This window comes from Synchiropus splendidus, chromosome 11, assembly GCF_027744825.2.
Source record: "Synchiropus splendidus isolate RoL2022-P1 chromosome 11, RoL_Sspl_1.0, whole genome shotgun sequence".
In the NCBI taxonomy this organism is placed as follows: domain Eukaryota; kingdom Metazoa; phylum Chordata; class Actinopteri; order Syngnathiformes; family Callionymidae; genus Synchiropus; species Synchiropus splendidus.
In genome coordinates, this window is record NC_071344.1 from 20,564,018 (window position 1) to 20,573,965 (window position 9,948).

Below are 9,948 nucleotides of genomic sequence, written 5' to 3' on the forward strand. Positions count from 1 at the left end.
CTTAAACAATATTAAACAATAAATACAAATAATTTAGAGCAGAGAGTGCCATCTAGTGGACTCTGGAAATGAGGACCCTGTTTCTTGAAGCCTCATAAGAGCATCTCTACTTGCAGGTATGTTCCATATCCTTGGACCAAATGTGGTTGCACATTGTTCCTGCTTATGTAATGCAGCATATGGAATGTCACAGAGTGTACCAACTCCTCCCTTGCTCTTGGCTATAAGTGTATTTTACCTTTGGTGACGCACCTGTGACGTCATAAGCCCCCTTTTTCCGGTCCACCCGAAGCTGGATCTACATACATGTTCATATCTAAACAACCGAACACGTGGAAAGGACGGCGCACGTCAGCTTGTTTGGTCTGATGAGGATGTGCAGCTCTGGCTGCGAGAGATTTTAACTTACAAGTTCTGTTCTGTTTTGCTATATGGGGTTTAACACCAGCAGTTCCTGTTTCATGTAGAAGGTGTTCCTGATGGCAGCTGTCATAAGAGGCCAGCTGAAGTGTTCCTCCTGACCAATCACAGAAGCGATTTCTGTTCCCATAGGCTTGAAAGGGAAGTTTGCGAGTAGGAGGTAGAACAGTGGAGAAGGGAGGGTTGTCTAGACAGAAAGAGGAAGAGAAGGTGCCCCAAAGGGCAAACAAAAGGAACTGGATGCAGAGATTTGCCTGGTGAGAAGTGTGACAAGTCAAAGAGACAGGTGAAAACAACAATGGCAAGAAGTTCTAACAGAAATAGACAGCAAAAACTGTGCAACATAGTGAATTAAGACAGACGGAGAGATCAGACGACTGAGAGAGATTTTGCAGGAGTTGCCATGGACACCAGCATTTGTTACAATTGTGTGGGTTGATTATACAACGCACCAATAATAATTTAACTTCATGACAGAGCATCCTGGCTCGTACTGCACAAGCAAGATCAGCATAGGTGGAAGAAAGAAACTGAAAGTCCAATGAATGCACGGACACGTCAACTGTGTTGTGATCATTTAGCAGTGCTGAATCTGGTCAAGTCATTTGTTCGACTCAAAAAAAACAAACAAAAAAACAAGTTGCTGTTTTGAGGATTGAACTAAACATTTTTTTTTTGTCTCTCAACTCATCCACACTTCCATGGCATAGTATATTAACCTTGGAAAAGTAGACTGTGCTGACACTGTAGGCAGCCTGTCACATTGTATGTTCACACATCAGTCTTAAAACAACATGCGGCACTCTGGAGGCTTGCAGCACTCTGACCTGACCTGAACCTACCGATTCGCAGAGAAAAAAAAAGGACAATGCGCGTAGTTCTTGAGGGGATTCATCTTGGATATACAAAAAAATATATAAGCAAAGACCAGGAAACTTTACACAAAATGGTAACATGTTTATAACGGACTCAACGGGGTCAATGACAAAATGACTCCTGTTTTCACCTGAAGCAACAACAGAGAAATGTAAGCAAGTTAAACAGTTAAGCTTCATACTTCTGAGCCTGTAGCCATCTATATTACATCTATGTCGTCAAAGTCTGCGCAAACAGATTCTGTATTTATTTTAATGTGATCATGTTTAATGTGTAACTGACAAAACCACTTTAAGGAGTTAATCAGTGAACCAATTGCATTGATGCAGAATGAAAAAGACAGTCCACTGTCCACTGCAATCTCTTTTGAAGAGACCTACAGTAAGTAATAAAGCTCATACATTTGTACTGTAAGGCTAGCCTTGCATCACAATCTATTCTCTGTCATTTCAAGTTTATTACATGGTTGCCTCGCTCAAACTGCAAATTTGAATTTGAACGACAAAATGACACTGTAAAACAAAAAAATAAAATAAATTAAAAGAAATAGCATTTTACTGGATCATGGCTTCCTGCAAAATACTGTAATTCTAAGCACATCTAGTTATTGTCAATATTAGAGAAAATAACAAGGCAAATAGACACAATGACTCACACACTCACCTACAGATAATATTGAGCACCTCTGCATGTTTTTATACTATGGGAGGAAACCGGAGTGCTGAACAGAGCAGTTATCCTTGGTAGTAGCTGCTGAATAACCCGAACATAAACTGGCTGTAGGAAACACCCAGGGCGTAACCACAAAGAGCGGTACACAAACAGAACTGAAGACATGTGAAGTAGAAGGCAAATGAGAATCAGAGAACTGAACAAAATCCAATGGCACTCAAGCACACGTTCATGAAGTACAGTCACAAAGAAGTATGACATACACAGGGCTGTTACGCCGTTATATTTGTGTCCAAAACCTGAGCACGTAGTCTGAGATATTTTGCACACATGTAAGTGAGAGGCTGAACGCAACATTTCCACCAACAAGCAGAAACCTCTTCTGTGCTCAATAAACTTTACCTTTTGCACGCTTGAACAATGATCTGCCAGCATTCAACCTCATCTCCTTGTGCGCGCTCGGGTTTTCTTCTTACACTCGCTCAACTTGTGGCACAGCGTTACGTTTGCGGCAACGAATCATAGCGCTCGGAGAGAGCTAATTATTGATTGGATGTTTAGTCTCCAACGGCAACCCGCGGCGTAACCAGCTGGGAAAACTGTTGCAAGCAGACTTATCGTGAAAAACGTTGAATGTGCAGCAACAGCAGCCGCTGAACGTCCTAGAGTCAGACGTAAGTCGTTTTGACTTTTAGTCTGCTGTGGAAAGACTTGATAGCTCCTCAACTGCGCCGTTCAAGTACTACTCTCTAATGTGACAGGGGCTAACGTTAGCGACATACTTAACAAGACGCTAGTTAGCGGGTAGATGTAGTACTTGAACGTCTTCCCACAGCACACTAAAAGTCATAACAACTTACGTGCTGTTCTGCTGCGTTCGGCGGCTGCTGCTGTTGTTTGAGGCTTCTCTCTGAAACACCTTCTACTTTTTAAATGCCACCTACTGTGCTTTGAATGTCATGACAGTGTACCGTGACGTCTCATCATGACTGCTGACCATGCATATGGCATCATCACGCTCGTTCACATAGTTCAACCTTTGTGGATAAAAATGTTTCATGGTTGTGTTAATAGCTTTAAAAACATTCATTTGCAAAGTCATTTCACTGGCCACAAAGGGACACGTTTTGCATACTGCTGGTGCATAACTGCATGCATTTTAGTTTGCTTGACTTTATAGATGAAAATGCATACAGCACATAGACTGTCTACAGGGCAATTGAAATCCGTTGTATCAGAATGTAGCAGGAATGACTGCCAAAAAAGACACAGACGTGCGATTACAGGATGATCCTGACTAGACAGAGGACAGTGTTATTGTCTATGCAGTACTGCTGCAAAGCTTGGCCTGAGTTCTTATAACTGCAGTACACTCGCCTCGTCTTTTGGCTGGTGCACATGAAATTAAATCAATGAACATCTTCACACTTCACGCCTGGCGACATCATAAACACATCAGGAGATTTAATGTCATGAAAGCTGTGAACCTTATGTCGTCTGTGAGAAGAATGATGACAAACACATGTACTGAGGGCAGGAGGAAACATCTGATGAGCAGCGCTCCTCAAATCTGTGCCTGAATACTTTTGTATTTTTGTTGTTCTGTAGGTGAATGTAAAAACAATGCACCAGCAGGGAGAAAAAAAAACTTGGCTGACACCAAAGTCAGTCACCATGAAATGTGTGTCCCTTAAAGGGGAGGTTGGGGTTACATTTGATTTCTGCTGCCAGCACATGCCAAACACCCCATATTGCAAATGTATTGCCTACAATATTAGAAGTTGGTGCACTTAGTTTGAACATGATGCAACAACAAGCATACTGTTTTATGATAACAGAATTAAGAGGTGAGCTTTCCTCATAGAAATTATTAGGGCAGATAGAGTTATTGTCATGTGTTGGATTGCAGTCATGAAAAATGTTTGGTGTGTTTAGGAGGTGTCTGCCTCATTTCTGACACCTTTTTAAGAAGAAAAATGTGAGCAAAAAAAAAAATCTTACTAATGATGATAACCTTGTTTCTTGAAGCCTCAGGTTATACGTTTGAGGATGAAAGTTGTTTATGGAAGCAAGCCACCTTTCTCGAGCCCTCATGCACAGTCCTCCAGCAGGAAGTGTTCTCATCAAAATGACAGTTTTAATAAAGTAGTTTTATTTATCCCAGTTTCAAATGTGCAGAAACTCTTTATACTTTTAGATCGCTGCAGGAAAGTACCCAAAATATTCCACTTTAGTTCAATCCCTTCCATCAAAACTCTTCGTCATACAGTATGAAAGTAACATAGATTGTGTTGGTGTTTTTTTATTTTTTATTTTTTTTTTATTCTTAAACGTTATATAATGTTGGCACAATGACATAAGCTCGAATTATTAAAACTACTTTTGTGTCTTCATTTTCCTGGAATGTTAATATACCAATTTCTTTGTATAACATGTCTACACACCCAAATCATATGAGAGTCTGGCCTTTCTAAACTTTGTACAGCACAGGAGCTGATCCCTGTGATGCGTGTCCTTCATAGTCACTCCTGATGAAAACCTTAGCATCTTTATCTCTGTCACTTCTAACTCTGCATCTTGTCTTTCAGTCATAGCTATAGTCTCTATCCACACATTATGGTAGGTTTCACTACTGTCTTGCAAAGTGTCTTGTTCACTCAGTCAGTCACCCTCAGGCGTACAGTCCTGATACAAAAACATAAGCTAGGTCTGGTGTTATTGACAGCTAACTTTGAATTGAATTGTGCTTTTTTTTCTGCTCCACTCATATCTACTGTGTGTGATAACAGTCTCAGTTGCATGGCATAAGTAAATCCATCTGCCACTCATCTACCCTCCATTTATCTGGTCACAGAAAAACAAAAACAAAAAACCATACAGCAAGATGAGATCTTGATGGTGTGACATTTAAATGTGAAAAGAAGAAAAATATGTCATTTAGAAACACATTCACAGATGCGTATTGTGTACACGATGTGTATTTTCATTGCATGTTTTCTTCAGAGTGGGCGTTTGGACGGCCGAAGTTCGAGATGACTATGCATTTCAGATTTAATGAGGCAAAAGCTGCCGGCATTTTATGGTGTGTCATCACAGAGCTTTGGCACTTGCAGATGTTGTTGTTGTGGCTGTTGCTTGCCCAACGGCTGCAGTGAATAAATAGAAATGGTCTTTTTTTATTTATTTACTTTTATATCACTTAAGTGCACTCAACATGTTATTTTTGCAATGCATTCTCAGATGGACTTTAAATATGTTGACATAAATCATCCAATTCTCTTACGAATCAATTGTGCAGTTATTGAACGCTCTTAAATGATTCAAATATAATTGCTTAAATGATTGTTGGTAATTAATATGGAATTAGTCAGAACTCTAATTTGCAGCCTAATATGAAAAATGTGTTCTGCTAAATTAAACAAAAATATTTGTTTACGTTTTTCTTTTGTTTTTTTTTTGTTTTTTATTTGTATTACTGTTGTTATTATTATTATTAGTAGCAGTAGCGGCAATACTACTACTGGTTACAATAATAATAACAATAATAATAATAACAGAACATGCACTCATACGAGACAACAGGACACAACGTAAAAGTAATGTGTTTAGAAGTTTTAAAATTAAAGCCTAAAGTTGAAAACAATATGGAAGGGTCAGAAAATGAAGTCATGAACATCTATATCAAGTTCTTTTCTTAAGGACAAAAAAAAAAAAAAAAAAAAAGAGGATCATCTTTCTTAACAGGAGAATGTCTATTGAGGGCACAACTGGAAAATAGTTTTGAAAGGGTCATTGCATAAAATTGAAAGCCTATGACTCACTGCAGACTGCCAAGGTGAGGCCAGAAGGCTCTATTTGAGTCTGTTTCAATGCTTTCAGTGTGTTATATTTTGGTACACCAACAAAATACAAAGCACAATGTTCCTATTTAACCCACTGAGCACTGTTCGCTGAGTTTTTTTCACTACCAACACTTTCAGTTCTACTGTTTGATCTCCATCAGAGCATGAACATTGCGCTTCTGAATCTGATACGACCAAATTGGTGTTCTGGTTCTATGTTTAGCTCCATTTAGCTCAATTTTAAATATGCAATGTAGTATAGAAAATAAAATAAAGATCAAATATATACAAAGTAAAGAGGCAAATGTGTGTCCTCAACCCCTTGTCATAAAATATTGGCGTTTTGTGTCTTATACTGACAACAAAGGCAGCCTACAGCGTGCCGTGTTGATGCATAGGTCTTTCACTGGAGAAAAAATGAAAAATGTTTGCCTTTCAGTGTAGCAAGTGGCATCTTGCACTGGGGTTTTGGGTGGATGGGGAAAACGTGTGAGGCAACTCATGCACTCCTCACTGAGTTACCAAAGATGTCTGTCACTATATGTAACCCCTTTGGAGGCTCTTCTCCTTACTGACTGAGGAACACACCGCAGTGTAGGGCCTACATGTAGATGGAAAGGAGTGTCACTCATGTCTTACACAACCACCACTGAATTAATTGATTTTAAAATATATTTTTTCACGTAATGCGCCATCAGTGTTTCATTTGCTTCAGTTGAAAAGCAAATGCACACAACAAACAATGTGGAAAGCTGTCTTCGGTGGATAGGATGCAAAAGTCCACCATCCTAATGTCAGTATATTTGTGAGGACGGAGTCAGCAAAGATTTTGTGCAACAGGAGGGTTATGATAGACAAGGAAGACAGTGCTGTGGTCTGAAAGACCAGACAGAGGCAGAGACTTACAGTGATCCAAAGACCTCTCTGTTCTAGTGGGCCAGTCATCCAGTAGGATCTTCTTGAGGTTACCACGGTTAAAGTTCCAGACCATGATGAGGGCTGGGTTTATTTCCTCTTCCTGGACTTTTCAGTGTCAGTGTTGAAATGACTGTACTGCTCAGTCATCACATGGATTAGGTCATGTTGCCTCGACCACAATGTTAAAAAAAAAAAAAAAGTCAGTGAAATTCATTTTGTAAAATCATGACATCAAAAAAAGGGAAAACAGTGAAGTGGTGTGTTAGTTATTGTAAGATATTGTAATATACTCAACATCAAACAACTTTTAATTTCATGGTAGAAATATGCCAATGGATACATTTGAGCAAGAGTATTTTAAACGATAACAAATTGCGATCCAAAAAACAGCACACTGTTATTATAGAAACAAAAATAGTGTAAAAAAATATTCGGACATACATATATTTTTCTTTATTATCTAGAGAAGTTAAATTCACAGTTTTATCCCTGTGATAGATATGAACACAATAAATAAAAAGACAGCAAGTCAGATGATTGGAAATTAGCTTTGCACACAAGCCACTGATAATGGTTGAGATTCATACTGTGCTTTTCCTGCTAATGGCAGTCAAAGTGCTTGTATTGCAACCGTAATTCATCCACACGTCACTTGTTTTTTGGTGATTGTATGCTATTTTTGAAGCCACCATTTGCACCGGGACTGAAGGCAGTCAATGCATGCAACATTACTGAAACATTTATCACATTCCTCTGGTCCAGTGCTTCTCCATTATTTTCTGTTGCGCACCCCCCAGGAAGAAGTAAATGTTTTGCACCCTCTCATCTCGCCACCGCCTGGGTACATAGTATAATTTGTCTTTAAGTACACCTCTGCATAACTTTGTATCCTTGTGCATATGAAAGAAAAGAAAAAAGAAAGTACTTCCAATAAAGAATAACTTCATTAAGATTGGTTTGGTCAGTAACAGAAAAGACAAAGTGCATCAATTTGCTTGAAATAAAAAAAAAAAAAATACAAAATCTGTGGCAGATGAAATACTTTTTTTGCTCCACTGTAGGAATAATAATAAAATAAAAATGTATCTGCACATTGTTTCTCCAATTTAAAACATTATTTGTTGATCAAACTATTAAAAGTCTGAAAAAGTTAAATAAAAGTTTTGATTATTAATATATTTTCTTTGTATTTGAAACTTTATTTCATGTTTATTTATGTTTTTATTTATTTATTTTTTTTTTTAACACAGTAAAAAAATACAGCGGAGTCCTGCAACTGAATTTGGAAATTGCCTCTACGCAAAGCAGCGACAAGACTGTTTCTGCTTTCCGATTGGTCCGATTGTCATATCAACCGACTTTACGTTCAGACTGTCCCCAGACAACTGCTGCATCTGCAAAACACGGGCTGCACTCTGGTAAGTTTTCAACAGCTGTACAGCGATGCAATTCAGTATGCAGCGAAGGAATTCAGATTTTTAAAAGACAACACAAGTGTCTCCTCAGAGATTAATTATAAAGGAACATAATACAATAACGGGCATTTCCTGTGTCAAAAAAGGATCAGTCAGTGGAATTTTGAGAACGTATTTATTATTTTAATTCAACACAATACAGGAGTGTATGTTGTGATGGATACCCATGAAGCAGATTACCTTCCTGAATACCATCTCTATTCAGTGAAAAAGCAGAGCCCAAGGTTGCTGTGTCTGAACATCAATGACCTGGTAGATTTTTATCCATTAACATCATACATTGTTAACGAAAACAGGTCAGTATAGTTTTGTTCTCTGTGATACAAGCATAGACAAACATGTAGACTTCGTCAGAGTGCAAAGGTTGAGTATTTTAAAATGTACAAAACAAGGATAACTACATTATACGCTCTTAAGCAGAAGTGTCTTTTGTCGGTGCATGTACTAAATGTTCTTTTGATTTGTCGTCTTCAAACTGTTCTCATGCTTTTTTGATTTCAGAAATGACTGAGACTCTTCAAAAAGAACTGGGAACTATGAGTCATCTCAGAGAGTGACTGAAGGCCTAGGTGTAAAATGCTCGGCCCGCCACTGCGATTAGTTCTATGTCATACGTGCTCCGCCCTCTCACGGGCTTCGCTATTGGTTTGACCACTTTGAGGCTCCGCCTCGCGCGTAAGAAGTGATTGGCTTAACTCTCCTCCGTGGTAGGCTCCGCCTCTCCCAATAAAACCTCCTGTTCAGCGCCATCATCCTTTTGTCACTCAGCTTGTTGAATTAGATTTGGATTATCACCCTACAGTGCGATGGAAGTTACTGGCGCTACTTGCCAAGCTTTTTTGGAAGATACTCATGGCCGCTGCTTCAGCTGTTTGGAGCCGCGGCACATTTTAGAGTTGGAAGAGCAGCAGAATAGGAATGCTCTCCGCTCTTGGTTCTTCAACCTGGTCTTTGTGGAGGAAGACCTGGATCTTTTGTTTGCTGACGTCTCTGGGCCAACTCAGTGGCTGACCAGAGAAGACGAGGCGAGTGTGGGGGAGGATGAGGACGCTTCCCTCGATGACATGCTAGAGCTCTTTGCGGCAACGATGGAGTGTGTGGGAGTGGATCCCCCGCAGGACTCAGAACCCCCAGAACAGGTCGACATGTCTTGCTCGGTGCACAAGTTTAAGTCGAGACCAAAGAGCCTTCGAGCACATGCCCCAAAATTGTGTCATTCTGGGAGCACCTCAAGAAGGACCTGGAGGCCCCGGCAAACATCAAGACCCCTGCAGATGCATACCAGCCATACGAGAAGTGGTCTACCTGTAGCTGGACCCGGTGCTTCGCGAGCATATACTGTGCTTAGTTGGTGCAAGCAACCCCGGGACGATGTACCTTCTGTGGGGAGGCGTCTCGAGCAATTGTGTTGAGCTGCCGATCACCACACAAATGTGGCTGAAGACTGTCAGTAACGTGTGGAACACAAAGAATATGTGTGTTGCTGGTGCAGTGTGCGACCACTAACATTCTTGTCTCTTGTCAGACCCTGTTCCTGTGGGGTGTCAATGAGGATGCTGCAAAACCTGTTCCATTTGCTGGAGAGTCATTTGTCCTACGTTATTTATTCTTGTTATGTTTATACAATCTTCCTCTATTGTATTTCTCTTCTAACATTTCTCTGATAAGACTGCCTGCGATTGTCCCACAATTGCAATATTTTGCTGACCTATTTACTTGTTCATATGGTGTCAAACACCAGGCCA